This window comes from Oratosquilla oratoria, chromosome 26 (genome assembly GCF_046742065.1).
Source record: "Oratosquilla oratoria isolate Oo_2021 chromosome 26, ASM4674206v1, whole genome shotgun sequence".
Classification (NCBI taxonomy): domain Eukaryota; kingdom Metazoa; phylum Arthropoda; class Malacostraca; order Stomatopoda; family Squillidae; genus Oratosquilla; species Oratosquilla oratoria.
This window is the reverse complement of record NC_134802.1, coordinates 11,205,085-11,217,472: the sequence shown is the minus strand read 5'-3', so window position 1 is coordinate 11,217,472 and position 12,388 is coordinate 11,205,085. Positions and strand designations below refer to the sequence as shown.

Here is a 12,388-nt window from a genome sequence, read left to right as displayed (position 1 = left end):
GTGGCACATTTTACAATCCCAGACCTAGTTTACTGGGATGAGTACGGAAAGTAATATAGAACACTGACAGATGCGAGGGAACATGGATGGACCCGAGGAAAGGTTGACTCGTCAACTGACCTTGTGCATGATCGAGGATCAGGGGAAAGATTAGTTGGTTATGTTTGGAAGTTCGAATATTTACAGCTAAGCACGTGATAGATCACGTGACTATTGCCATTTAGATGTATTAAAACCAGGAAGATTACTTGAGGGTTTGCAACTTCAACAACAAAAGAACGTTATGATTTGAATATATAATTGCCGCACTTCTCTCTAAATTCATTTCGTGGCTGATCACCAGTGATGGAATACGGCTGAATTTTCTCGAGTACATTTCATGGAAATTTTATATTTTAATCAGGTATTTAAGTATTTATATTCCCTTCTTTATGTTTCATTCTCCATTCCTCCTAACCATCTTCCTTCCATTGTCCTCTTTTCCTTTCTTTTTTTTCCTCTCCTCTCTTCCCCCTTCTTCTCTCCACCCTTTTCCCTGCCCCCTCCTCCATCCTCGCTTACCTCTTCCTTTCTTTCTCTTATATTCCTTTCTTCATCTCTCCTCTCTTCCTCCTCTTACCTCTTCCTTCCTTCCTCTTCCTTTGTCCTTTCTCCCTCCTCCTTTCTTCTACCTCCCTCCTTTCTTCCTCCTCCTTCCTCCCCTCTTCCTTTCTCTCACTCCTTTTACTTTCTTCCTTTCTCGTCACTTCCCTCCTCCCGAATCCATCCTCTCTCCTCCCTCCTCCCTAATCCATCCTCTCTCTTCCTTCCTTCTTCTTCCTTCGTCCTTTCTCTAAGCTTAGTCTTCCCTCCTCCTTCCTTCTTTCCTACTCCTCCTCCTTCCTTCTTCCTCCTCTTCCTCCCTCTATCTCCTCCTTTCTTTCTCTACTTTTCCTTTCTACCTTTCTCTCCCCTTCCCTCTTCTCTCCTCCCTCCTCATTCCTCCTTTCCTCCTCCCTCCTTCCCTCCTCCCGCCTTCCCTCCTCCTCCTCCCATTATCCCCTCCTTTCTTTCTCTACTGTTCCTTTCTACCTTTCTCTTCCCTTCCCTCTTCTTTCCTCACTTTTCCCTCCTCCCTCCTCTTTCCTTCCTCCTCTTTTGTCCTTCCTCTATCCTCCTCCTTTGTTCTTCCTCCTTCCTCTTTCCTCCTTCCTTTTTCCCTCCCCTTTCCCTTTCTCTCACTCCTTTTTCTTTCTCCTTTTTTCTTCACTTCCCTCTTCCCTCCCCCCTCCTCCCTCCTCCCTCCTCTCTCCTCCTTCCTTTCCCCCCTTCGTCATTTCTCCTTCTTCCTTCCTCCTTCCCTCCTCTCTTCCTTTCTTTTACTCCTTTTCCTTTCTCCTTTTCTCTTCACCTTCCTCTTCCCTTCTCCCTCCACCTTCCTTCCTCCCCTTCGTCATTTCTCCTTCTTCCTTCTTCCCCCACCTCCTCTTTTCTCCTTCTTCCTTTCTTCCTCCTCCTCCGTCCTTTCTCCTCATTCCTCTTTCTTCTCTCCTTCACCCTCCTCCCTCCTCAACATTCACTCCTCATCCCTCCTTCTCATTCTTCCCTCCACCCCTTGAGGACGGCTGATCCTCTGAAAAGTCATGCGGAGACTACTCCTTGTAGAACGACGCCGGCCTTTCATTCTCCTTACTCCACTTGACAGCGACGGCCTTTCCCAGCATCGGACGACCTCGCCTGCAAACATGAATCCTCCTCCTCCTCCTCCTCCTCCTCCTCCCCCCCTCCTCCTCCTACTCCTCCTCCTCCTCATCATCATCTCCTCTTTCTCTTCCTCTTCTTCATCCTCCACGTCCTCCTTCTCCTCTTCTTCATCCTCCACGTCCTCCTTCTCCTCCTGCTCCTCTTCTTCCATCTCCTCAACCATCTCCTCTTCTTTCTCCTCCTTCTCTTCCACCTCTTCCTCCTATTCCTTATCAATCCTCTACTCTCTCTCCTCCCTCTCTTCCTCCTCCTCCGTCTCCTCCTCCGTCTCCTCCTCCGTCTCCTCCTCCTCCTCCTCTTCCTCCTCTTCCTCCTCCATCTTTCTTCTCCATCTGTCTTTCTTCTCCTTCTTGCCCTCCTCCTCCTTCCACTACTTCTCTCCTCACCCTCCTCCTCCTCCTCCTCCTCTTTTTGTGGACTGACGTTTCTTTTCACGGGTCCCCCAATAATCCTAAATACAGTCCATGCACTACGGAGGTACCTATTATATGAAGTATGTCTATATATATATATATATATATATATATATATATATATATATATATATATATATATATATATATATATATATGAGAGAGAGAATGCGGGTGGGGAAGGGCAAACGAAGATGTGTTAGGAATAGAGTTTATTGCCCTAACGTTGCGACCAACTTGGTCTTCTTCAGAGGACTGAAGAAGACCAAGTTGGTCGCAACGTTAGGGCAATAAACTCTATTCCTAACACATCCTCGTTTGCCCTTCCCCACCCACATTCTCTCTCATTTGTCTGAAATAATCTTAAATATATATATATATACATACACAGGAAAATTAAAGTCGGAATACTGAACGTTTTTCGTCTATTACGACATCCTCAGAGTACGAAAACGTTCAGTATTCCGACTTTAATTTCCCTGTGGTTTCTGCAATATCTTTTCGTCACGCGTTATTGTGATTATTTTGGCAATATATATATCTATATACATACATATATATATATATATATATATATATGTGTGTGTGTGTGTGTGTGTGTGTGTGTGTGTGTGTTTATATATATACATATATAAATATATATATATATATCTGTATATATACATATATATAAGGATTTTATGCCTTTGTTTTTTGGCTATCTCCCTTGTAAGGGGGAAAGGCATTTAGTATATGTATGTATATATATATATATATATATATGTATATGTATATATATATATATATATGTATATGTATATATATATATAGATATATGTTACACACACACACACACACACACACACACACATATATATATATATATGTTATATATATATGTTATATATATACATATATATATATATATATATGTTATATATATATGTATATATACATATACATATATATATATATATATACATATATATATGTATATATATATATATATATGTATATATATACATATATATATGCATGTATATCACGATGGGAAGTAATGATAGTGGAGAACAAAATATCACGATAGGATGTAATGAAAATGGAGGAGAAAATATCACGGTAGGATATAATGTCAGTGATAGTGGAGAACATAATATCACGATAGGATATAATGATAATAGAGGAGAAAATATCACGGTAGGATATAATGTCAGTGAAGGACAAAATATAATTTTAGGAAGGGATACAGGACAGAATGTCATTGAAGGCCAAAATATCATGATAGGATGTAATGTCGCTAGAGGACGAAATGTCACATTAGGATGTAATGTCATAGGACAAAATGTCGCAATGGGATGTAATGAGAGTGGAGGACAAAAGATCACGATGGGAAGTAATGATAGTGGAGAACAAAATATCACGATAGGATGTAATGATAATGGAGGAGAAAATATCACGGTAGGATATAATGTCATTGAAGGACAAAATATAATTTTGGTAAGGGATACCGGACAGAATGTCAATGAAGGCCAAAATATCAAGATATGATGTAATGTCAGTGGAAGACAAAAGATCACGATGGGATGTAATTATAGTGGAGGAAAAAATATCATGTACTTTAATGCTCGTAGTATTAGGAACAAATTTCAAGAAATACAGGCGTATGTCAAAAGCGAAAATCCCGATATGATAGGAATAACTGAGACATGGTTAAATGGTTCAGAGTTCGAAGCTGAATTTAATATTGCGGGATTTAAACACTTTCATCAGGATAGAAACCACAAGAAAGGTGGGGGTGTTCTATTGTACGTTAAAAACAATGTTCATGCTTGTGTTTTAGAGAAAGTGAAACAGGATGCATATGATAGTTTGTGGGTTGAGTTAACCCAAACAAATGGACAAAAAATGAATATAGGTGTAATATATAGGCCAAAGACATTATCATTAGCAGACGGCCAACTGTTTTTTCAAGAACTGTCTAGTTTCTGCAACCGGGATTTATTGATAATGGGTGATTTCAATTTTACTGACATTGATTGGATGACCCTTGAACATGGCCATATAGGTAGTCGCTTGATTGATTTTCTTGGTGACAATTACTTAATTCAGCATGTAAAAGAGCCCACAAGATACGGAAACTTACTCGATCTTTTGATCACTAGCCGCGAAAGCATGGTAACTGATGTAGAAGTCGGTGAATCTGTTGCAAATAGCGATCACAACTTAGTTAGATTCAAACTCCTAAACAATTTTAGAATAGATACTTGTGTTTCTAAAATACCCGATTTCAGTAAAGCTCAGTTCATAGGACTACGTCAGGAGCTTCAGCTTACAGATTGGGAGGCAAAATTAAACGAAAGACCTGTAGATCAGATGTGGGAAATATTTCAAAATACGTTCACTAAGATGATTCAAACTTACATTCCTTTTAAGGACAGACGTCCCCCAAATCAGGCTCGCCCAAAGTGGCTCGACAAAGAAACTGAAAAAAGTATTGCTAAAAAGAGACAGGCTTATAAGAAATATAAGTGCTCGGGTGCATCTAATGACTATGAAAGCTATGTATCAATACAGAGAGATTTAAAAAAGACAATAAGAAAAAGAAAACGACAATACGAAATGAAAATCGCTGATAAATCCAAAGAGAATCCCAAAGAATTCTATAGTTACATTAGAGATAAAAAGGTTGTAAGGAATCACATTGGTCCACTATTATCTGCTGACGGTCAACTTGAATATTCAAATGAAGGAATGTGTAATATCTTAAACAATTATTTTAGCTCGGTATTCGTAAACGAAACACCTCAAAGTGAATTCCAAACTGAAACCTGTGAAAAGTCTGTGGTAAACTTACTCACTACGGTAAATATAACAAAAGAAAAAATTAAAAGGTGTATAGACAAACTCAAAGTTAATAAAACACCGGGGCCTGACGGTTGGCATCCAAGAATCTTAAAGGAAATAAAAAATGAGATTGTTGTTCCATTAGAAATTATTTTCAAGAAATCCATCATATCCGGCGATGTCCCAAGAGAATGGAAGCTAGCTAACGTTACTCCCATATTAAAAAAAGGTGACAAAAAGAAACCAAATAACTATAGGCCTATAAGTTTGACTTCAATCGTAGGAAAAATAATGGAAACTATCATCAGAGATGCTATCGAACATCATTTAGAAAGTAACTGTTTGATAAATGATAGCCAGCATGGTTTCAGACGGAAACGTTCTTGCGTGACTAACTTACTAGAATTCTACAACACAGTTATCTCGAATTATGACAAAAGAAACAATATAGATTTAATATATCTAGACTTTGCAAAAGCTTTTGATACCGTCCCACACGAAAGACTACTTACTAAATTCGCTTTGCATGGAATAAGTGGTAGCCTATTAGGTTGGACTAGTAATTGGTTGAATGGTCGAAAACAGAGAGTTGTTTTAAATGGAAAAACTTCTGGATGGAAAAGTGTTGCAAGTGGAGTTCCTCAGGGTTCCGTTCTTGGGCCACTTCTATTCATAGTATATATAGATGATATAGACCATGGACTAAAATCTACTGTTTCCAAATTTGCTGATGATACAAAACTGTGCGGAGTGGCAAATGATCACTCAAACCAATTAGATATTCAAGAAGATTTAGATAAATTACAGCAATGGTCTGAAAAGTGGCTAATGAAATTTAACACAAGTAAATGCAAGGTAATGCACATAGGTAAAAATAACAGTAAGTACAATTACAAGTTATTTGGTAATTCGTTAACAAAAGTGGATAGTGAAAAAGATCTCGGCGTAATTATCAGTAATGACCTCAAATCATCCAAGCAGTGTATTTCAGCCTCTGAGAAAGCAAATAAGATTCTGGGACTGATTGCGCGATCTTTTGATTTCAAAAGTCCATCACTCATTAACAAGCTATATAAATCGTTAGTTCGTCCACATTTGGAATATGCTGTTTCTGTATGGTCACCGAATCTCATTAAAGACATTGACAGCCACAAAACTGATTCCAAATATCAAAAATAAATCATACGAAAATCGACTAAAACACATGAATCTGTTTTCCCTAAAAAAGCGTAGACTCAGAGGTGACTTGATACAGGTCTTTAAGATTTTAAAGGGAATTGACAACATCAAAAGTGACAAAATTTTCACATTGAATGAGAATCAGACAAGAAACAATGGTCTCAAACTGTCCGGAAATAGATTCAATTTGGAAGTAGGTAGAAACAACTTTGCCAACCGTGTAGTAAATGAATGGAATAAACTTCCTGCACAGGTAGTGCAATGTAGTTCAGTTCGAAGCTTTAAGAATCAGTTAGATAAATACCTAAGTAAGATGCTGTAAAGATTATAATTTACCTTATATTATTTTCTTTTGTTTTGTTATCATTTGTCTGTCTGATTTTTATTTATTATTAGTTATATGTCAATTTATTATTATTTACTATTTACCTGTTTGTTTATTATTATACCTATGCATTTATTTATGTATTTTATTTGTTATTTACATTATTATAGTTTTTATTTATTGTTTTATTATTAATATGATTTTTTTTCGCATCCGACCTAGATATGGATCAAAAGGTCTCCTGTCGGCATGCTCCACCTTTTTAATATATGTATATACATACATATATATACAGTATATATATATATATATATATATATATATATATATATATATATATATATATATATATATATAAAATATATATATATGTGTGTGTGTGTTTGTTTTTCTGTGTGTGTGTGTGTGTGTGTGTGTGTGTGTGTGTGTGTGTGTACACGACTTGGACAATGGGATTAATAATGATGTTTGTACGTTTGCGGACGACACTAAAATAGGATGACTAATTAGGTCAGGAGACGACAGAGAGATTCTGCTGGATGGTTTTAACAAATTGATCATATGGTCGGTGAAATAGAAAATGCAGCGTGTTAAACGTAGGGCTACACAACCCCGAATATAGATGTAATTTAGATAACACGTTTTTAGAGAAAGTGCGAGAGAGACTTGGGAGTTCTAGTGAGTCCTTATCTTAAATCCAGGAAACAGTACATTAGTGCCATGAATAAAGCTAACAGAGCATTAGGTTTCATTGCTAGGACGGTTACGAATAGAAATTCAGAGGTAATTATCAAACTCTAGCGTTAGTTAGGCCCATCCTTGACTATGCGGTACAGTTTTGGTCTCCGTCTTATAGAATGGACATCAATTTACTAGAATCAGTACAGAGGAGAGGGACCAAAATGATACATGGGCTCAAAAATTTACCTTACGAAGAGAGGCTTAGGTACCTTAACTTACGTTCTCTGGAAAGACGCAAAGTGCAGGGTGATCTAATAGAAGTGTTTAAGTGGATCAACAAGGTAATCACATTAGGACAACATGGCAGGACTCGCATTATTGGATTTAATTTGGACAATTTTAGATTTAATAAGGAAATAGGTATGAATTGGTTTACTAATAAGGTGGTCAACGAATGAAATAGAATTAGTGACCATGTAGTTTGAGCTGAAACTATCAGTTGTTTTAAGAAAAAGTCAGACAACTTTATGGATGGGAATGACAGGTGGTAGACATGGAACTGCCTAGTGTAGTCCTTATGGGTTTCTTGCAGTCTCTTTCATTCTTATGTTCTAATATATATATATATATATATATATATATATATATATATATGTATATACATATGTGTGTGTGTGTGTGTGTGTGTGTGTGTGTGTGTGTGTGTGTGTGTGTGTGTGTGTGTGTGTGTGTGTGTGTGTGAACTTGTCCAGTTTGCTACAAGACATCAGCTAGTGAACTTGTTCGTCCGCTTCAAGACCTCGGTAAGTGGGTGCCCTGCCGAGAACCACTAGCTGTAGCCAATCGTTTTGATTTGCTGGAAGATGAGGTGGCTGAAAATCAGGAGTTCTTGGTGGTGGGGGACTCCATTGTGCGAGGCTAAACGACGTTGCGAGCTTGTATGTCAACCTGGCCATGGGATTGCTGATTGTATCCAGACCCTCAGGGAGCAAAAGGCGGACGAACACAGTTGCGATTATTCATACGGGAAGTAACGATGTGGGTAGGGTGAGATCAGAGGAACATGTTCGGAAATATAAGGTTCTCCTTCAGGAGATAAAGGAGCGTAGGAGCCGCCACGTAGTCTTAGATCCTTCCGAGGATCTACGCTGGTTTGTGTTGGAACAGTAGAGCTATAGGGATTAATGAGAGGATATCACAATTGTGCACGAAATGGGATATCACTTTCTTGATCCTTGGTATCTCTTTTCCAGGCATCATGACCTTTATGCTTCTGATGGAATCCACCTTACTCGCAGAGGCAAAGATGTTCTTACAAACCTCATTGTGAGAGTTTGTAATGAACTAGTTCCTGTTTTGGGGTAGAAACTCAAAAGGAAGAGTGAATAGTGTATTGGGGATAACAGAGTAGGGCGTAGCAATAATGTAGAGCAATATGTCAGTGTACGACAAAATATCATTTTAGGATACGATGTTGGTAGAGGACAAATATTACATTAGGATGTAATGTCAATGAAGGACAAAATATCACGATGGGATGTAATGATAGTGTAGGACAAAATATCTCGGTAGGATATAATGTCAGTGGAGGACAGAAGTGATACCGGACAGAATGTCAATGGAGGACGGGTGGCCGGTGTGGGACGCAGTGACTGAGGGCGGCAAGGTGTACATGAGTGATCGGATGACCGTGAGGGACCAGATGTCCGTGATGGGGCAAATGTCCAAGAGGCACTGAATATCAATGAAGGATCAAATATCAATACAGAGCAAGGGGCCAACAAAGAACAAAATTCTAATGTAAGGCATGACGTTGAAACTCAAAACAAGTCAAAAAGAAATAACCACGAGTTTCTTAAAACCATGTACTTTAATGCTTGTATTATTAGAAACAAATTCCAAGAAATACAGGCGTATGTCGAAAGCAAAAATCTCGATGATAGGAATAACCGAGACATGGTTAAATGGAGAGTTTGAAGCTGAATTTAATATTGCGAGATTTAAACACTTTCATCAGAATAGAAACCACGAGAAAGCAATGTCCATGCTTGTGTTTTAGAGAAAGTGAAACAGGATGCATATAGTATTTTTTGGATAGAAATAACCCAAATAAATGGACAAAAAGTGAATGTAGATGTAATATATAGGCCAAAAGAATTATTATTAGCAGATGATAAACTGTTGTTTCAAGGACTGTTTAGTTTCTGGAACTGGGACTTATTGATAATGGGTGATTTCAATTTTACTGGTATTGATTGAGTGACCATTGAACATGGCCATATAGGTAGTCGCTTGATAGATTTTCTTGGTGACAATTACTTAGTTCAGTATGTAAAAGAGCCCACAAGACAGAAATTTACTCGATCTATTGATTACTAGCCGCGAAAGCATGATAACCGATGTAGAAGTTGGTGAAACTATTGCAAGTAGTGATCACAACTTAGATTAAAACTGCGAATTTTTTTTTAGAATAGATACTTGTGTATCTAAAATACCCAATTTCAGTGAAGCTCAGTTCATAGGACTACGTAAGGAGCTTCAGCTTACAGATTGGGAGGCAAAAATAAGCGAAAGACCTGTAGATCAGATGTGGGAAATATTTCAAAAGGATTCATACTTAATTGTAGGACGTTTGGGCCATAGACTTTTGGGGCCCCGGACGTTTGGGCCATAGGCCACCAGCCATGTTTGGGCCACGGGACCACCTGTGGGGGTTATATGGGTCACGGATTTTTTTTTTATTGTTTTTAATGTAATTTTGTTTACTTTTATTCTTATTAATGTCTTTATGCCAAATTTGGTTTGTTTAATGCTTTTTTTTGGGGGGGGGGTAACCCAGTGATAGTATCAAACCTCCCATGCTCATGTTGATCTGTTCAATATGTGTTTAGTATCACCTCCAGGCTTTATCTTATCTGCCTGTCACACCTCCAGTAATAGAATCACACCTCCCAGGCTCTTGCTGATCTGCCTAGTATGTGTAAAGTCTTACCTCCAGGTTTTAGCTTATGTGGCTTTCACACTTACAGATCTACTCAACATGTGTTAAACATATTACACCTTGGAAAGCTCTGTATATAAACCAGGCCTATCAGGAGATATCATATTAATTTCACTGAGCTACTCGATCATGTCAACTGAGCTTGAGGTCATCACATCCAAACGAGATGGTCAGAAGATCGTTCTTGATGGCTTCATGTACACCAAAAACCATGTTGCCAAGTCAGTGGATGAGATCGCTTGGCGGTGTGTCAAGCGGTCATCCTACCCTGAAGAACACCAAATGTCTAACTGAACCTACAGCTTCCTCGGCGCATAACCACCTTTCTGACACTGTAGGATGTGAAGTGGAGACGGCTCGCCATGCTACGAAGAGGAAAGCTGCCAGCACCAACGACCGCCCCTACCAGATACTCACCTCCACCGTTGCAGCACTGTCGGAGGAGGCCAAGGCACGTATGCCTAAGTCTGACACCAGAAAGTGGGTCCTCCGTCGCACCCGAACTACACACCGGCCTAAGGATCCCCAGAGTCTTCCCGAGTTGGAGATCAACGGTCACTGGGCCTCCCACCTTCATTTTGACAACGGACCAGAGGCAGATGAGCGGATCATCATCTTTACCTCCCCCACTCATCTGGAGCAACTAGCAGCCTCCGACGACTGGTGCATGGATGGCACTTTCTCCGTGGCTCCAAGACTCTTCCACCAGCTCTTCATTATCCAGGGCCGAGTCAATGGAGTCTTTGTCCCCATGGTCTATGCCTTGCTGTATTGCAAGAACAGACCAGCTATGAGCAGATCTTGAGGGTCCTAGAGAAGAGTGGCAGTGATCCTATCACACTCATCATCGACTTCGAAAGGCCTGTGGAGCTGGCTCTGCGTATGGTTTTCGGAGAGGAGATCCAGGTCCGTTTCTGTTTTTATCATCTCAGCCAATCCATCTGGAGGCAAATACAGGGCCTGGGTCTGAAGAACCTCTATGAGTCCGACGATGAGTTCCACCTCTTCTGTGGACAGGTGGATGCTCTCGCCTTCCTGCCCCCCTAACCTTGTGGTCGCCTTGAAGGAGGACAAGAAGACCATCCCAGAGTTCCTTCGTGGCATTAGTCACAACCTTCGGGGTGGACAGCCCAACATGTAAAATAGATCTCAATTATCTAAACATGATGTAAAATCTAGTAAACTCGATTACACTCGCAAACTTATATATACTTGTACATATGTAAATATGCAAATGTAGTATGGAATGAAAAATATTTTCATTATAACAGTTGTTTTTTACATTTTTGTCCCTTGGACCAAAAATCCTCTCTTCGTGGTCCAAACATCCAAGGGTGTTGGCCCAGGCCCAAACGTCCGTAGGCCAAACGTTTGTTCACTCTATTACCTTCATACTTACATCCCATTTGAGGACAGAGCCCCCCCCCCAAAAAAAAAAAAATCAGGCTCGCCCAAAATGGAATGAAAAAAAAAAAAAGTATTACTAATAAAGAGACAGGCTTATAAGAAATACAAATGCTAGGGTGCACCTAATGACTATCAAAGTAATATAATAATACAGAGATTAAAAAAAGACAATAAAAAACGAAAACGACGATACGAAATTAATATCGCTGATAAATCCAAAGAGAATCCCAAAGAATTCTATAGTTACATTAGAGATAAAAAGGTTATTAGGAATCACATTGGCCCACTATTATCTGCCGACGGTCAACTTGAATATTCAAATAAAGAAATGTGTGATATTTTAAATAACTATTTAGGTTCAGTATTCGTAAACGAAATACCTCAAAGTGACTCCGAACTGAAACCCGCGAAAAGTCTAGGGTGAGCTTACTACGGTAAATATAACAAAAGTAAAATTAAAAGGTATATATAAAAACTCAAAGTTAATAAAACACCAGGGCCTGACGGTTGGCACTCAAGAATCTTAAAGGAAAAGAAAAATGAAATTGTTGTTCTATTAGAAATTATTTTCAGAAATCCATCATATCCGGAGATATCCCAAGACAATAGAAGCTAGCTAACGTTACTCCCATATTCAAAAAAGGTGACAAAAAGAAACCAAATAACTACAGGCCTATAAGCTTGACTTCAATCGTAGGAAAATGATGGAAACTATCATCAGAGATGCTATCGAACATCATTTAGAAAGTAACTGTTTGATAAATGATAGCCAGCATGGATTCAGACGGAAACGTTCTTGCGTGACTAACTTACTCG

General features: G+C 38.9%; 1 pseudogene; it reads left to right on the top strand.

Moving 5' to 3' along the window:
• Positions 1-10,294: 10,294 nt before the first annotated feature.
• LOC143039185 (uncharacterized) lies at positions 10,295-11,212 on the top strand (annotated as a pseudogene).
• The last annotated feature ends 1,176 nt before the right edge of the window (positions 11,213-12,388 follow it).